This window comes from Balaenoptera physalus (assembly GCF_965194825.1).
Source record: "Balaenoptera physalus genome assembly, chromosome: 1".
NCBI classification, from domain to species: Eukaryota; Metazoa; Chordata; class Mammalia; order Artiodactyla; family Balaenopteridae; genus Balaenoptera; species Balaenoptera physalus.
In genome coordinates, this window is record NC_138882.1 from 175862112 (window position 1) to 175880917 (window position 18806).

Genomic DNA, 18806 nt, shown 5'->3' on the forward strand with positions numbered 1-18806 from the left:
GTAGCTCTCATAGTTGGCTTGTTCGATTGACTGAAGCTAGTACTCAACGTGACCTGTATTCTGTGAGGTGGAGATACCAGCATTCTCCTGGTGAATGTATCTGACGTCTAAAAAGATAGGAAAAAGATAGGATCCCCTCTTGGGAATGTACTTGTTGGGAATAGGGAGTATATGCAATTTCATGTGCTAAATGTTGGAGAAGGTTTAGCACATGAAATTGCATATACTCCCTATTCCCAACAAGTACATTCCCAAGAAGGCTCAGAGCATAATTCTTCACCTAGGTGTTGAGATAAGCATTAGTGACAGCAGCATCAGTATCCTTGAAAAATTTTATGGTGGGTGTCCTCTGTAGTTTGGACATTGAAGGAAGCACTATTGAGATGGGCTCCCTGACTTCACTGGGGATGATGGGGTCCTAGAGGAGAAGAGGCCAAGCGGCTGAACTGCCCGAGGCAAGGCGGGGGCCTTGACTGTAACGTGCGGCAAGATGAAGTAATAATCAGAATGTGTCGGCTTGCAGGGAATTTTTTTTTTTTTTTTTTTTGGCAGCACCGCATAGCTTGCAGGATCTTTGTTCTCCAACCAGGGATCGAACCCAGGCTCCCAGCAGTGGAAGCGTGGAGTCCTAACCACTGGACCGCCAGGAAATTCCCTTGGCTTGCAGGGATCTTTGATCAGAGTGTCTCTAGGAATGAAGTAGATGAGCAACTTACTAAATATGATTGAGTTATGTAACAGAAAAACCTCCATGTCTTATGGGCAGAAGCCTAACTTAAACTGTTGTCACAAGGGAGCATCTCAACCTTTCATCTCAACCTTTCCACATCTAAGCCAGTTCACAGACCTGAAGTCCTGATTGAATAGGAGGCCAGGTCCCTTCAGGGGGGACCTTGTAGCAAGGCCACAAGCATATGCTGTAAATCTTCCTCCAAGGAAGGGGGAAGGGGAAATTCAGACCTTTTAGGAAATACTAGACATTAGCTTTGAATTGATGCTAATCGCTGGGAACCCAAGTATCAACGTGTCCAAAGCTCAACTACTGATCTATCTCCTGTTCCCCCAAATCTCTCCCACTCCTGCCTTCCTCATCTCAGCTGATCCCTCTCTATCTCAGCATCCTTCCAATTGGAGTAATCTTGGACACATCTCTCTCTCTCACATTCCACGTTTCATCCATCAGCAGCATCTGTTGGCTCCCTCTTCAGAAGACATCCAGATTTAATCACTTCTATCCTCCTCCACTCCTACCACCCTGGTCCAAGCCATCACTATCTCTTCCCTGGATTACTGCAATAGTCTCTAAGTCTCCCTTCTTCTAACCTCATCCCTAATAGTCTACTCTCAGCATAACAGCTCGATCAATCCTTTAAAAATATAAGTCAGGGCTTCCCTGGTGGCGCAGTGGTTGAGAATCTGCCTGCCAATGCAGGGGACATGGGTTTGAGCCCTGGTCTGGGAAGATCCCACATGCCGCGGAGCAACTAGGCCTGTGAGCCACAACTACTGAGCCTGCGCGTCTGGAGCCTGTGCTCCGCAATAAGAGAGGCCACGATAGTGAGAGGCCCGCGCACCGTGATGAAGAGTGGCCCCCGCTTGCTGCAACTAGAGAAAGCCCTCGCACAGAAACGAAGACCCAACACAGCCAAAAATAAATAAAATAAAATAAATATTAAAAAAAAAAATCAAGGTTGGCCACTCAATTATTTAAAAAAAAAATATATATATATATATATAAGTCAATCATGTCACTTCTCTGCTCAAATCCCAGAAAAGGCTCCCCGTTTTGCTTGAGGGAAAGCTAAAGTCTTCACTGGCTTGCAAGGCTTTACATGACCCGGCCCTGCTAGCTCTCTGACCTGATCTCCTACTATCCTCCCTCTCACCCTCTTTACCCCAGGTACTTTTCGCCTCCTGGCCTGTTCCTTGAACATGCCGACTATGTCCACCTTAAGGCCTTTGACCCTCCACCTGGAATGCCCTTCCTCTAGTTCTCGGCTTTGATACCTCTTTTACTTCCTTAGGACTTTGTTAATATCTCACCCAGTGAGACCTACCCTGACCTTGTTTATTAAGTCAGCCAGCCCCTTTCTGCAGCATTCCCAATCCTTTTTACTCTGTTCTACTTTTTCTTTGCTTCTTCTTTATTTGTTTCAACTTATCACACTGTAACATACTAAGTTACTTGTTTGTGCTCATAAATATCTCCCCGCCCCCAACTAGAATGTAAGTTCAATGAAGGCAAGGATCTCTGTTTGGTTCACTGATATATCCCAAGTGCCTGGAACAGTGCCTGGTGCCCAGCAGGTGCTCAATACATTTGTTTCATGAATGAATTTTTTTTTTGAATTTTATTTTATTTATTTTCTTATACAGCAGGTCCTTATTAGTCATCAATTTTATACACATCAGTGTATACATGTCAATCCCAATCGCCCAATTCAGCACACCACCACCCCCACCACTTTTCCCCCTTGGTGTCCATACGTTTGTTCTCTGCATCTGTGTCTCAATTTCTGCCCTGAAAACCGGTTCATCTGTACCATTTTTCTAGGTTCCACATATATGCGTTAATATATGATATTTGTTTTTCTCTTTCTGACTTACTTCACTCTGTATGACAGTCTTTAGATCCATCCATGTCTCTGCAAATGACCCAGTTTCGTTCCTTTTTATGGCTGAGTAATATTCCATTGTATTCATGAATGAATTTTGAAGAGACCCTGGAGGGACTGTGGATGGGCCCAGAGGGAGTCTCTTGAGAGGGTGGGTCTTGGGACCAGAGTGATAAAAATTTGGGGCCCCAGAAGGCCTTCCAAAACCAGGCAGTTTCCCTTTCTGGCCAGAGAAACAAGAGGGGAAGTCTGCTGCAGTGTCCTAGGAAAGGGTTCCTTGCTCTCAAGGGGACACTGGAGGAAATAGCCCCTTTCCTTCTCTAGATGTGCTTCTTAGAACCATGTTATCCTCTTGGGACCATGAGGACAGCAAGTTTAAGGAAAACGGTGTGTGGGTTGGGGGGGAGGGGGAAGGAGGGGCGCGAGGTTAATCTGGGTCCTTCACTCATAAGGCACCCTCAGGGAAGGGCTCGCTGCCCCCCTCTGTGGGCAGTGCAGTTAGCTGACTGCCTGTGGCTGTCACCTCTGCCTCAGCTGCTAAGAGTCCCTTTCCCCAAGGTCACATCCTCCTTGAGGCGGCCCACATCTAGTGATTGAAGGAGGTGAGAGTATAAAGTTCTGGCCCAAATGGGACACTGATGGGCAGTACTTGCTATTGGTTGAATCAAAGAACTTTATGGTGCTATGTCCCCATAAGGAAGAATGTAGGAATACAGTAACCAAGGGGCGAAGCAGGAGTGACCCCATTTACCTTTACTCTAATAAGCCCTTAGAGACCTCATACTTCCTTGCCCGGCCACTCTGCGGCAAAGAGGGCACACTTTTGCCCAGAAATTTACATTGAATTATAAGCCAAGTCTGCCTCCTGGGTGCTTTGAGCTCCTTGTATCCAGGGACCAGCAGTCAAGAAGTGGCGTCACTGTCATGGCAGGAGTGTTTAACCTGATTATAAACAGGCTGCTGTTACACCATGGGGACACCGAGGAATATGTGTGGATCCCAGGTGTTCTACTTGGCTGCTTCTTGGTACTCCCCAGCCCAGGTGTAACTGTAAATGGCCAGGTAAGGTAACCCTGACTTGAGAAAGGCATGATGACCAGGGGCTCAGGCACCCTGAGGATGAGGGTCTGGATCATGCCACCAAGTGAGCCACTGAGTGATGGCTGAGGGGGATAGCTGAATGTGGAATGGGTAGAGGAGGAGGGAGATGACCAGACCAGCTGCAGTGGTGGCGGCTGTGGTTCGTCCCAGTAACATTCCTTCCCAAGTTCCCTCGGGAAAAGGGCCAGTGGACTCCTGAAGGAGCTGCTCCTTGAATGTGTATGGGGAAGTGGATTTGAGTGTTCCAGGTGGTTTGTGGTAGACACCAACTTTCAAGGAAGGACTTGGTGCCCACCTGTGGTGAGTGCAGTCAGCCCACGACTTGCAGCTGAGCCCCTCACCCAAGGTTGCACCCTTCCCAGGGCAGCATGTATCTAGCGATGGGAGGAGGTGGGGTATAGAGGTCTGGCCCTTTCAGCCTGATGCAGGGGCTCCGTGCCAAGTTGACCGAGCAAAGTTTTGCCAGGCCTGCATTGTAAATTTCTTTTCTATTTTTAACATCTTTATTGGAGTATAATTGCTTTACAATGATGTGTTAGTTTCTGCTTTATAACGAAGTGGATCAGCTATAGGTATACATATATCCCCATATCCCCTCCCTCTTGCGTCTCCCTCCCACCCTCCCTATCCCACCCCTCTAGGTGGTCACAAAGCACTGAGCTGATCTGCCTGTGCTATGCGGCTGCTTCCCACTAGCTATCTATTTTATATTTGGTAGTGTATACATGTCCATGCCACTCTCTCACTTCGTCCCAGCTTACCCTTCCCCCTCCCTGTGTCCGCAAGTCCATTCTCTACATCTGTGTCTTTATTCCTGTCCTGCCCCTAGGTTCTCCATAACCATTTTTTTTTTTTTAGATTCCATATATATGTGTTAGCATACGGTATTTGTTTTTCTCTTTCTGACTTACTTCACTCTGTATGACAGACTCTAGGTCCATCCACCTCACTACAAATAACTCAATTTCGTTTCTTTTTATGGCTGAGTAATATTCCATTGTATATATGTGCCACATCTTCTTTATCCATTCATCTGTGGATGGACACTTAGGTTGCTTCCATGACCTGGCTATCGTAAATAGAGCTGCAATGAACATTGTGGTACATGACTCTTTTTGAATTATGGTTTTCTCAGGGTATATGCCCAGTAGTGGGATTGCTGGGTCATATGGTAGTTCTATTTTTAGTTTGTTAAGGAACCTCCATACTGTTCTCCATAGTGGCTGTATCAATTTACATTCCCACCAGCAGTGCAAGAGGGTTCCCTCTTCTCCATACCCTCTCCAGCATTTATTGTTTGTAGATTTTTTGATGATGACCATTCTGACTCGTGTGAGGTGATACCTCATTGTAATTTTGATTTGCATTTCTCTAATGATTAGCGATGCTGAGCATTCTTTTATGTGTTTGTTGGCAATCTGTATATCTTCTTCAGAGAAATGTCTATTTAGGTCTGCTGCCCATTTTTGGATTGGGTTGTTTGTTCTTTTGATATTGAGCTGCATGAGCTGCTTGTAAATTTTGGAGATTAATCCTTTGTCAGTTGCTTCATTTGCAAATACTTTCTCCCATTCTGAGGGTTGTCTTTTCGTCTTGTTTATGGTTTCCTTTGCTGTGCAAAAGCTTTTAAGTTTCATTAGGTCCCATTTGTTTATTTTTGTTTTTATTTCCATTTCTCTAGGAGGTGGGTCAAAAAGGATCTTGCTGTGATTTATGTCATAGAGTGTTCTGCCTATGTTTTCCTCTAAGAGTTTTATAGTGCCTGGCCTTACATTTAGGTCTTTAATCCATTTGGAGTTTATTTTTGTGCGTGGTGTTAGGGAGTGTTCTAATTTCATTCTTTTACATGTAGCTGTCCAGTTTTCCCAGCACCACTTATTGAAGAGGCTGTCTTTTCTCCATTGTATATTCTTGCCTCCTTTATCAAAAATAAGGTGACCATATGTGCGTAGGTTTATCTCTGGGCTTTCTATCCTGTTCCATTGATCTATATTTCTGTTTTTGTGCCAGTACCATACTGTCTTGATTACTGTAGCTTTGTAGTATTGTCTGAAGTCAGGGAGCCTGATTCCTCCAGCTCCATTTTCCTTTCTCAAGATTGCTTTGGCTATTCGGGGTCTTTTGTGTTTCCATACAAATGGTAAAATTTTTTGTTCTACTTCTGTGAAAAATGCCAGTGGTAGTTTGATAGGGATTGCATTGAATCTGTAGATTGCTTTGGTAGTATAGTTATTTTCACAATGTTGATTCTTCCAATCCAAGAACATGGTATATCTCTCCATCTGTTTGTATCATCTTTAATTTCTTTCATCAGTGTCTTATAGTTTTCTGCATACAGGTCTTTTGTCTCCTTAGGTAGGTTTATTCCTAGGTATTTTATTCTTTTTGTTGCAATGGTAAATGGGAGTGTTTCCTTAATTTCTCTTTCAGATTTTTCATTAGTGTATAGGAATGCAAGAGATTTCTGTGCATTAATTTTGTACTACTTTACCAAATTCATTGTTTAGCTCTAGTAGTTTTCTGGTAGAGTCTTTAGGATTCTCAATGTCTAATATCATGTCATCTGCAAACCTGCATTGTAATTTAACTTCTTTCTCTGCCTAAGCCTCATTCCTGCTCCTTTTCTTCATAGGTGTTTTTCCACAATAAACACCTTGCACCCCAAATTCTGTCTCAGTGCCTGTTTTCAGAGAACCCAGCCATGACACCAGCAGTGTATCACCCTTGGGACATACTCTTGTTCCAGCCCCCAGGAACAGTTCAGCCTCTCTCCAGCTTCCTTTCAGAGATCCCCAGGCCATCTGAAGGGGGCTTCTGAGCAGCTCCTCCCAAACATCTCTTTCTACTTTATTAGAAATTTGGACACCCTTTCCCACTTCCTCCCTTCAACGTTTGTTCTAAAAACAAATATTAAGCACCCACTAGTTCCAGAGCCTTGATAATGTTTCAATGCCTTCAGGTGAGAACTGAGAATAAATCTTTGTGCCATAAAGACCCTAGATCCTGAGTCATCTGCTCCCCTTTGGCTTCCTGAGGTTCCAACCATAGTCAGAGAGGCTGCCCTTGCCATCCTCTGGTCTAAAAGAGATTGGTCATCAGGAGGTGGGAGCCCAGGCTGTCTTCTTTACTGATGTACTGTGGGATCTACGGTCAATCACTTACCCTTTAGAGACTGCCCCTAGCAAGGCTCTGAGATGAGGTGAGCTCTTGGCACTGTAAGGCACAGGCCACAATGAAAATTTTGCTTCCAAATTACCCCACCCTACCATACATCGTATATAGGAAGCAAGTCTGTGGAACTGAGGGGATGTAGAGGTGCCGACTAGGGAGTGCTTTACCTAAGGACACCCAGAAAGTGCAAGTCTGTGTTTGAGCAAGGTCTTCCAGGCTCATCCACCAGAGGGCAGCCTTCACCCCTCTAGCTTTCCTGATCTGCCTTCACCTGCGGGCTCTCTTCCCAGCTCCAGTAGCCCAAGGGTCTCCACACCATGGCTGGCATAATGTGCCCTCCCTGGACACCCTTAGTGCTGCGCTCCACCAGGTGACCACTCTGACGGTTATTTACCTTGACACTTGGTGCTTTGTAATACCAGTTAACTGCTAAAAGCAATGATCCTTCATTTATGTTTTTCCCCATAGTTTATGAAATATCTTCACAAACATACTCTTCTGGTTTGCAAAGCAACTTGGAAAAATAATTTATTATTATGGCCACTTTTAGAAGCGGTAACTGAGGCTCACAGGTTGAGTGGCTCGACAAAAGTCACATAGTAAGTTACTGCTGCTGCTGCACTAACATCTAGTGAGCACTCGCTGTGTGACAAGGATGAGGTTAAGGGTTGATTTATTTAATTCTACAGTAATTAAGACAGTGAAGTAGGGATAGACAAATAGATGACTGGAACATATAGAGCTTATTAACTGTACAGTTTAAATCTCCCATGTCCTTACTGAATTTTTGTTTACTTGACCTATCAATTACCGTTACAAATTTAACAATTTGTGTTAAAATATTCCACTGTGGGTTGGTGGATTTGTCCATTTCTCTCTGTAATATTTTGAGGCTAAGGTATTAGTGCATACCACCATAGAAATGTACCTTCTCTCTGTGGTGAATTGAACTTTATCATCGTGTAGTGACCCTCTTTATCTCTAGTGATGCTTTTTGCCTTACTATAGTTATTTTGTCCTCTTTATTTTTATTTGTTTATTTTTTGCCTAGTATATCTTTGTCCAAACTTTGTCATTCTGTGTTCTTATGTTTTAGATCTGTCTTTTGTAAACAGAACATTGCTGGATTCTGTTTTATTTGGTCTGACATCCTTTATTTTTGAATTGGAGAATTTAGCTCATCCACTGAGATTGATATATTTTTATTTATTTATCTCATCTTGTAATGTGTATTATATTTGTTGTACTTTCCCTCTCTCTTTTTTTTAAAAACATTTTTTTTTGGATTGATCTCCCCACTCCTCACTTCTGTTTGTTTGGAGGTTGTAGGCTCTTGTAATGGTTACCTCAGCAATTCTAACCTAATATCTACTGAGTTTTCTATTTCAATTAACATATTTTTGCATTTTCAGAAATTGTATTTGGTTCTTTTTCCAAATGTAATAGTTCCCACATAGTATCAAGTTTCTCTTTTATTTCTTTAAATACATTAAACAAATTTATTTTATATTGTGTGTCTGGTAATTCCAATATCTTTGAAGGTCTGTTTCACCATCTCTCAGTTCTACTTGTTCTCCCTTATGGTGCCTTGTTACCTTGTGTGTTTGGTGACTTTTTTTTTGTTTTTACCGTGAGCTGCTCATATTGCCTAGAAATTTGTGAGAATTGAGGACTGTGTTGAAATTGAGTTCCTTCAGAGACAATGTGCATTTATTGCTCTCAATAATGTGCTGGTACCATCAGCCCACACCACTTTAAATTCTCTGTTTGAGGATTTTAGGATTATATAAGTAATGTGATTTGACTTCAGATTTTATGAGGGAACTGACTTGTAAATTATGAATTTTTTAAAAAATTAATTAATTAATTAATTTATTTTTGGCTGTGTTGGGTCTTTGTTTCTGTGCGCAGGCTTTCTCTAGTTGCGGCGAGCGGGGGCTGCTCTTCATCGCGGTGCTCGGGCTTCTCATTGTCGTGGCCTCTCTTGTTGCGGAGCACAGGCTCTACACGCGCAGGCTCAGTAGTTGTGGTGCGCAGGCTCAGTAGTTGTGTCTCACAGGCTTAGTTGCTCCGCGGCATGTGGGATCTTCCCAGACCAGGGCTCGAACCCATGTCCTCTGCATTGGCAGGCAGATTCTTAACCACTGCGCCACCAGGGAAGCCCTAAATTATGAATTCTTTTTTTTTTTAATTAATTAATTAATTTATCTTTGGCTGCACTGGGTCTTCGTTTTGGTGTGCAGGCTTCTCATTGGCGGTGGTTTCACTTGTTGCGGAGCATGGGCTCTAGGCGCGCTGGCTTCAGTAGTTGTGGCACATGGGCTTAGTTGCTCCGTGGTATGTGGGATCTTCCCAGACCAGGGCTCGAACCCGTGTCCCTGCATTGGCAGGCAGATTCTTAAGTACTGTGCCACCAGGGAAGTCCAATTACGAATTCTTTTTTTTTTTTTTTTTTTAATATTTATTTATTTATTTTTGGCTGTGTTGGGTCTTCGTTTCTGTGCGAGGGCTTTCTCTAGTTGCGGCGAGCGGGGGCCACTCTTCATCACGGTGCGCGGGCCTCTCACTATCGCGGCCTCTCTTGTTGCGGAGCACAGGCTCCAGACGCACAGGCTCAGTAGTTGTGGCTCACGGGTCTAGTTGCTCCGCGGCATGTGGGATCCTCCCAGACCAGGGCTCGAACCCGTGTCCCCTGCATTAGCAGGCAGATTCTCAACCACTGCGCCACCAGGGAAGCCCCAATTACGAATTCTTAAAGGAGAATTTTATTTTCCCCTCTTCCCTGGGCCAGAGTTGATATAGGAAATTTTCATATCTCCTCCTTTCTGAGTGTGAGGGTTTATTTGACATTGGCTCTTGCATTGTACTTATAATCCTTTGGGATATCCTATTAGAGTTCTATCTGGGAGGGGCCCTGGGATTTATCTCCTGTCTCCCATATATCCTTTGCAGACACGAAAGGAGGACATTACGGTCTCCAGGCCTTGACAGGCATCCTGTGAGGGATAAGGACAATTTGGGCATTTACTTTCCCCTCTCCACAGTTCCTGGTTTCACTTCATTTGGGGGCTTTGCATATTCTTACTTTCACAGCAGCTCAGCAACATCGTAAAAAATAATTTTTAAAAAGCCTCTCTCTGCAATATTTTAATTTTTTTTATCAGGAGGGTTACTCAGGTACCCAATTCACTGCATTGTTGGGAAAAAATGTTAAAATGAAATGTTTCATTATAACTCACATTTATTTGTTTTATGACATTTTAGAGTTTTTTATACATTTAATGTTATGAGTTTCATATAGTATGACTTGTATATATTATGATTTATAATGATAATAAATCATTTAATTTGCACAGCTAACCTAGAGAGGTAGATATTATTATCCCTATTTTACAGATGAAGAAACATAGGCACTGAGTTTTACCCAAGGTTACACCAACTCTAGGGCTGAACAGGGACTTGGTATAACCATTGGTATTCACCCTCTAAAGGTTAAGAACTTTTGCTAAGAACCTTTGGAAGACATGGACCTCTTTAAGAATCCAATGAAAGCTCTAGACTCTCTCCCCAGAAATGTGTACATTGATACAAATACACTAAAATTTCAGGGGGGTCAAGATTCTCCAAGATCCATGCATGGATTCTACATTAAGAACCCCTGCATGTTACAGTGCATTGAGGTGGAACAGAAAGGCATTAGTTTTTTAGCTTTGATCACAAGTTCATATTCTTCTTCCCGTCTTCAAAGACCCTTCATAATTTGATCTCATTATATTCATCCAACATTTTTTTCCTGACATACATTCCCAGCAGTGGTCCATCTCAGCATCTCCATGATTTCTACTCAATTCTGGGCTTCCTCTGTTTGTACAGTGCAGAGTAGTGATTTAGATCATGGGCTCTCAGGTCAAGATAGACTGGGTCTGAACTAACTGTATTCATCAGTTAGTTGATAGGCATCAGGTCCTGAACTGTGGACCTTGGGCAGGTGATCTACCCTCTTTGTGTCTCTGTTTCTTTACCTGTAAAATGGTAAAGAATAGTACTTATGTTGCAGGGTTGCGGGGATCATATGAGTCAATGCATGTGAAGCACTTAAAGCAGTGCCTGGCACATTGTAACTGCTTGATACATTTTTAGGGGTTATTACTATTGTTTCTTATATAGTGTGTCACTATTAGTTTCCTACATCTCATCTGTAAACTGAGAGAGGATTTCTGTAAATAAAATAGTTTTTTAAAGTATCTAACAAAGTGCCCAGCACACAGTAGGGCTAATTTTCTCAAGAGGCAATTTTCCTTTTGCCATTTCAAGGGGGCAATAGAGCTTTCTGTCCTGGAGGCCTATAGCTTCACTTGTCCCAGTAGGGAGACAAGTGCTTTGCTTTTTTTTTTTTTTTTTTTGAATATTTATTTATCTGGTTGAGCCAGGTCTTAGTTGTGGTAGGTGGGCTCCTTAGTTGTGGCATGCAGACTCTTAGTTGCGGCATGCATGTGGGATCTAGTTCCCTGGCCAGGGATTGAACCCGGCCCCCCTGCATTGGGAGCTCAGAGTCTTACCCACTGCGCCACCAGGGAAGTCCCCAGGTGCTTTGCTTTTCAAGTCTCAAGGGCAATGAAATGGCTCAAAGTGTTGAAAGACAGGGAGGCGAGCAACCTTAAAGAATAATTCTTCTCCACAGCCCACTGTAGCCCACACGTACAGACATTCCTTTGGGAAGGACTGGAAGTACCAAGTGTCCTCCTCCAGCCACTGGTATTGATATGATTAGAGCGGAGGGGCTGAGGGCCCACCAGATCTCTCATCAGCTTCAGGAATCCTGTCTGCTAAAATGGAAAGGGCAGGGCCTAAGTCAAGCCTCTGGAGCAGGCTGGTTAGTTTGTGAGCCAGCTGGAAAAGGACCAGAGCCCCTGCAGATACAAGTAGTTGTATTCTGACACACAGACCTACATAAGAATGGCTGCCTCTTAGGAGACAACCAGGCGACTCCAGGCTGCATTTGGCTAGTCTCTGACTCAGTTTTCCAAACCCTTTGGTGTTCATTCTTTTCCTTTTAATATCCACCCCATTTACCCTGCACCCAGAGTTCTCCTTATGTGACTAGAATAGTGGTTCTTAGTCTTTTGGACCTCTTTAAGAATCTGCTAAAATTTATGGAACATCTCCATGGAAAAATGCATGTATACATAAGATTTTGCTTACAATTCTAGGGAGTCCGCTGACAATCCTGGAGTCCTCTGTTGGAGTCCTGCTTAAGAAGCCCTCCCCTAGAGCAAAATACCTGATAATGATTTATCTCTTCTGTTTCTCAGAAACATAGTTAAGTTCTAACATGAGGTAGAAGGAACCTGAGGGTGAAGACAAGGGTGGGGTGCTGAAATGGGGCCTGTGCTGCTGGTTGGTAGAAGGTAAGTGAATCTGAAAGACTATGCTTTGACCTTATCTACCTATCCCAAAGTCTGACCAATGCTCTTTCAGTTGTAACATTTAATCCTATTTTCACATTAGGCTCACTAATATTTAAAAAATATTAGTGTGAGGGCTCTACCTACTGAAATTCTCACTTAATTAATATGAGATGGACCCTAGGCATCAGTTTTTTAAAAATTTAAACGACTTTATTGATGCAAAATAAAATACATTTAAGTATATACATTTAAGTATATAGTTTGGCAAATTCTGATATATATATGAAACCCATGAACATACCCATTATCCCCCAAAGTTTCCTCCTTATGCACCTCTGTGGTCCATGCTCCTACCACCTACCCCACTTCATCCCCAGGCAACCACTGAGCTGCTTTCTATTATATTTGTTCTAGATTTTACTAACGTGAAATGTAGCCATACAGTATGTACTTTTGGGGGAGGGGCCTGGCTGCTTTTACAATATCATTAAAGATGCATTTGTTCCTTTTTATTGCTGAATAGTTATAAGGGAGTTTGGGCATACTGCACAGACTGAGGGCATACTCCCCATAGGACTGACCTCACCAAAAGCAACTTCTGAGATTCCCAGGGTCACCCTCACTTCCCAGGTGCTAACTACAAATTCAGGAGTTCCCAGAACCACCCCTAGGTTCAATAATTTGCTGGAAGGACACGCAGAACTCAGAAAAGTGTTATACTTTGACTGCAGTTTTATTATAGCAAAAGGATACACATGAGAACCAGACCCACTAGAACTGTAAGCAAAGGCAGAGATACACAAGGGCATAGTCTGGGAAGGTTCCAAAAGCGAAGCTTCTATCATCCTCAACACGTTACTCTCCCGGTGTTAAAATGTGACAATACTCAGAGTACTGCCAACCAGAGAAGCTCATCTGAGCCTTTGGGCCCCAGAGTTTGAATGGGGCTCTGTCACACAGTGCCTGAATGGCTGACCTTTAGTCTCCAGCCCCTCCCAGAGGTTCAGTTCAATTCCTTCAGTCTCCAGTTCCTCTGGAGGTTGGAACTGATGTGATGTGTTCCAAAGCCTTCAGTGTAAATCACATTGTTAAATCTACCATGTTGCTATTTGTCTCATCTGTTCTTTGTTCCCTTTACCTCTTTTTCTGCCTTCTTTTGCAGTGAGTAGTTTTGATGATTCCATTTTACCTCCTTTATTGGCTTATTAGCTATATCTCTTTGGTTTTTTGTTTTGTTTTGCTTTTGGTAATTGTTTTAAGGTTTATAGTATATACCTTTAACCTATTACAGTCTATTTCAAATAATATTATACCACTTCACGTATAGTTTAAGAACATAATGACAGTATACTTCCTTTATCCCTCTCCTGGCCTTTGTGTCATTGTTGTCCTACATTTAATTCTAAATATATTATAAATCCCACAATACATTGTTATTATTTTTCCTCTTTTAAAGAGATTTTTAAAGAAAAGTGTTTTATATTTTCACACATATTTACCATTTCTGTTGCTCTTCATTCCTTTGTATAGGCCCAGATCCATCTGCTATCATTTCCTTCTCCCTGAAAGCCTTCTTTTATTTAATTTTTTTATTTTTTAATATGTATTCATTTTTATTTGGTTGCACCGAGTCTTAGTTGCAGAAGGCAGGCTCCTTAGTTGCAGCTCGCCGGCTCCTTAGTTGCGGCACATGGGCTCCTTAGTTGCAGCTCACAGGCTTCTTAGTTGCAGCATGCGGGCTCCTTAGCTGTGGCATGTGGGATCTAGTTCCCTGACCAGGGATTGAACCTGGGTCCCCTGCATTGGGAGCGCGGAGTCTTAACCACTGTGCCACCAGGGAAGTCCCTGAAAGCCTTCTTTTAATATTTCTTATAGTGTTGGTCTACTGGTGATGAGTTCTTCCAGCTTCTGTACTTTGGAAAAAAGTCTTTTTTTTAACCTTCATTTTTTGAAAGGTATTTTTTTTCTGGGTGTAAAATTCTAGATTTTTTTTTCTCTAAGTATTTAGAAGATGTCATCCCACTGTCTTCTGGTCTGCATTATTTCCAACAAATCTGTCATCAAATTGTTTTTGTCTTCTGTATGTAAGGTATGTTTTTCCTCTGGCTCCATTTAAGATTTTCTTTTACCATCGATTTTAAGTAATTGATATATCTTGGTATAGTTTTCTTGTTCTTGGGCGTATTGAGCTTCCTGGATCTCTGAGTTTCTAATTTTCATCAAATTTAGGAAAAAATTTTGACCGTTATTACTTCAAATATTTTCTCCAACTCTCGTCTCTTCTTCCGGGACCCCAGTTATACATGGGCCACTTGATGTCTCACAGCTCACTAATGCTGTGCTCATTTTTTAAAAAATTAATTAATTAATTAATTTATGGCTGTGTTGGGTCTTCGTTTCTGTGCGAGGGCTTTCTCTAGTTGCGGCAAGCGGGGGCCACTCCTCATCGCGGTGCGTGGGCCTCTCATTATTGCGGTCTCTCTTGTTGCGGAGCACAGGCTCCAGACGCGCAGGCTCAGTAATTGTGGCTCACAGGCCTAGTTGCTCCACGGCATGTGGGATCTTCCCAGACTGGGGCTCGAACCCGTGTCCCCTGCATTGGCAGGCAGATTCTCAACCACTGCGCCACCAGGGAAGCCCTGTGCTCATTTTTTTTTTCTTTCAGTCTTCTTTTCTCTCTGTTTCATTTTGTATAGCTTATATTGAATTGCCTTCAAGGTTGCTAATCTTCTATAGTGTCTAATTTCTGTGTATTTTTCACCTCAGTAATTATATTTTTCATTTCTCAAATTTCATTTTGGAATATATATATTCCATTCCTTCTCTCCTTACCATGCTCATGCTTCCCTCTGCCTTCAAATATACATACGAAGTGTATTTAACATCTTTGTATACTACTTTATCTGTGTTATTTCTGAGGTCTGTTTCCACTGGTTGTTCTCTTCAACGTGGGTTGTATCTTCCTGCTTTCTTTGCATGCCTAATACTTTTAAATTGTACGGCAGACATTGTGAATTTTACATTATTGAGGACTGGAATTTTTTGTACTCCTTTAAGTAATTTTGAGCTTTGTCCTGGCACATGAAGTTTCTTAGGGAAAAAAATGTATTCTTTCAAGACTTACTTTTAAGCTTTGTTAGACAGATCCAGAATACCACCCTTTAGCCTAGGACTAATTTGGCCTCACTCCTGATGGATGTACTTCTGTGATGTATTAGGAGATCTCTCCATTCTGGCTGGTGGGAACAGCAATTATCCTTGATCCTGTGTGAGCTGGGAGGGTTGTTCTGCCTGATCCTTTCAGACAGTCTTTCCTGCTCTCAGGTAGTTTCCTCACAAGCATATACTCATCAGTGCTCAGCCAATGTCTTGAAAAAGCTCTCCGCAAATGTCTGTAGTTCTCTCTTTGTTCAGCTCTCTCTCTCCCATGAATTCTAGTTGACCTGGCCTCCCTGAACTCTGAATGCTGTCTCCTCAACTCAGCGAGATTGCTGGACTTGGTTTAGATGCTCCTCCCCTGTATGGCAGCCTGAAGATTCTCTACAGGAAGCAAGCTGGGGCAATCACAGTGCTCCTCACTCGATTTCCTTCTCCCAGGGATCACTGTCCTGCACTGCCAGTTGTCCAATGGCTGACGTTTTAGCTGTATAAGGCAGGAAGAGAAATCTAGGCCCTGTCACTCCCTAATGGCCAGAAGCAGAAGTTACCAGTCTGGTTTTTTTTCAGTCTCCCTAGGTTAAAATTCTAATGTATGGCCGGAGTTGGGAACCACTGTAGTCTAATTCTATTCTTGTTATTGGAGTTTTAGCCACAATTGCCATGCTTTTCTCTGGCCCCCTTGCAGCCGTGCTTCTACTGTCACCTCTCAAATCATGCAGGTTAACTCACATTCTACTTGCCTTATACGCAAAGCTAGGAGAAATGGCATGACATTCTAGGATTTTGTACTTATGAGTACTCTCCAAATTTCTAGGCATGGTTCTCTATGTCTGAGAGACAGAAATCATGTTATCATCAAAGAGAGGAAAGAAAACTGGGCTAAGGAGATTGTTAAGAACTATACCTGTGAAGGGTATAAGGCAAAGAGTCAGGCAGGACAGGACATTATAGTCATGGAATATAAGATATTTTTCAAATATTGTAAAAATATAAGCTAAATTAAATAAAAAACAAACAAACAAAACTTGCTCTCTATCAGGGGTGTAAATTAGCAGTAAAAGCAGCTCAGAGTCATTCCGAGTCCTCCGAAGAGAATGGGAAGCAATCATTTGTTGACTGTGCCGTGCCTTTCTACATGCAGCATCTCATTTCATCTTTGCAATTCTCTGAGTCAGGTATTATCTCTATTTTATACATGTGGGAAGCTATAGATTTGAGAGGTTAGGGAATTCATGCAAGTCACATAGCTAGTAACAGAAAGGTAGTGTCTGATTTCCAAGTCTGTGTCCTTTCCCTCTCTGTCTCTGACAACAGCTGGCACAATAGTTTCCAGCCCCAATGCATATTTGTTTAAATAACATTTTTACTTTAGTATAAATCACTAGAGAAAAGTGTAAAACTTGTAAGTCCAGCTTGATGAATTTTCACAAAGTAAACACACCCCATCTAACCAGCACTCAGGTCAAGAAACAAAGTGGTACAAGTACCCTAGAAGTCTCCTCACATATGGCCCACTTTCAGCCCAGGAGCTATAGCACAGAGGTACTCAGTCGAGCCTATAGCTCAGGGTCCCTTAACTTGGGGTCAATGTGGGCATCTATAAGTCTCCTGAAATTATAGGCAAACATTTTCCCGAGGAGAGGATGTAGAGCCTTCATCAGATTCTCCCCAAAGGGACAAGAATAAAAGCTACAACTGAACACTGGTTCATGGGGAATCTACTCATTCATTCAACATATCATCAAAATCAGAACACAGTAACAGCAATGGCTACCAGTTGAGAATTTAATGTGCCAGGCACTTTATGTGTATTATCTCTGACTCTGACAAAAACCCTGAAATGTAAATATTATCACCTCCATTTTACACATATGGGAACTGAGGCTCAGAATGAAGTGACTTGCCCAAGGCCACACATTAATTATGTAGGTATTTGTGAAAGCTAGTATTCAATATGAGACCTGCTACCTGCCTGTGCTTCTGCAGCGAGACCACAATGCCTTCAGTAACATTATGTTGCCTAACCTCTGCTCAGAACAAGCCAAGCTTGAAATACCAGGGCTGAACTGGAAATGAAAGAGTGAAGTCCCAAGCTCAGGCAATTTTTTTTAAAAAAAACAATTCCCTTCTAACCAATAACAACTGCAAAAGGGAAAGTTCTGCCTTTAAAAGAGGCACTTGCCCTCAAGAGGTGTGGCTTCCAAGAGGTGTGGCTGGTAGGTTTCTCAAGTGGGAGTTATTATCTAATCAGAACCAACTGTCTATCATTACACTGCACTTTGAGAGGACATCTATGATTGGTCAACCAAGAGAGCAACATTTGAATTTAAAGAAAAGACCAGAACAACCTAGGATCATTACTTCAGTGAGAAAGATAAAGCTTTGTCAGAGTAAACTCCAACTGGAGTCAGAGATTAGGCACTAAAACCCTGTGTTAAGGTAAAACCTTTACCTCATTAACTGGTGTTAAGTTGCTATTAATTTCTTCATCAAGAAATCAGCCCCTATTTTAAGTAAAACTCACTGAAAAGATATGTAAAAACTATGTGAAAACGCTTTGTAAACTGCAAAGGAAAAGGCTAGTAAATACAAGTATTTATAGCTTCAAGATTCAAAAACAAAACAAAACAAAACCCTCTAAATATAAAGCAAAATTTACCTGTCTGCAAAGGCTGTACCAGGAGGTGGCAGAGTCAGAAGCAGCCACAATTCTGACACCTACTTTCCTACTCATCATTAGATCACATGTAGAGTTAAAGTTTTCTGTCTCTCATTTTCCCTCTGCTATTCCATTGGACCACTAAGTACACTGCATCCTCAGTACTTTGTTTATTCTGGAGAAGACATACATAATAAAACCTATAAAAGAAGAGAAAAAATTGGCTCAGATGACTTTTTTCTAGAAAAGAAACCATGGTCTCAAGTTAAAGACTGAAAAATTGCATCCTCTTAGTACTTTTACTACACTTCATTCCGAGTCTGGGATGCATCCTCAGCTTAATGAGATAGAAAGAAAAATGAAAGAAAATCATTTATTTCAGGCAATACAAGTTCTTCTAATACAGCAAGCATTAAAATTTTAGAGAACTTGAAATGCTGAAACTCCTATAATTCAATCATCTTTTCCTCCGCAATAGCTTCTATTATAGATAGTTTTCGTTTAATAGATAAGGCTGAAAAAGACATTGTTTCAAATTTTATATGCTCTATTTTATGTCTATGAAGTAAAGCATTACAGAACTACTCACAGAGCCACCAAAGCAGCAATGTAGCATTTCCAGGTTTTTTTTGTTGAAATTCACTTTATTAAAAAAAAAAGTCATGAACAATAAATTACAATCATTTCCCCCTT

At 42.0% G+C, this 18806-nt stretch overlaps 1 long non-coding RNA gene across 2 annotated transcripts in view; it reads left to right on the forward strand.

Moving 5' to 3' along the window:
* The window catches only part of LOC309642239, a 28239-nt gene that overhangs the window by 3716 nt on the left and 5717 nt on the right, over window positions 1–18806 (forward strand). Inside the window, exon 3 of one of the 2 annotated variants that reach the window (XR_014253071.1) lies at window positions 1433–9320. The exons of the other annotated variant lie outside the window; for it this stretch is intronic. This is a non-coding gene — a long non-coding RNA (uncharacterized lncRNA). Of the gene's footprint in view, window positions 1–1432; window positions 9321–18806 lie in introns of those variants that run through there. 2 annotated transcript variants of the gene reach the window in all.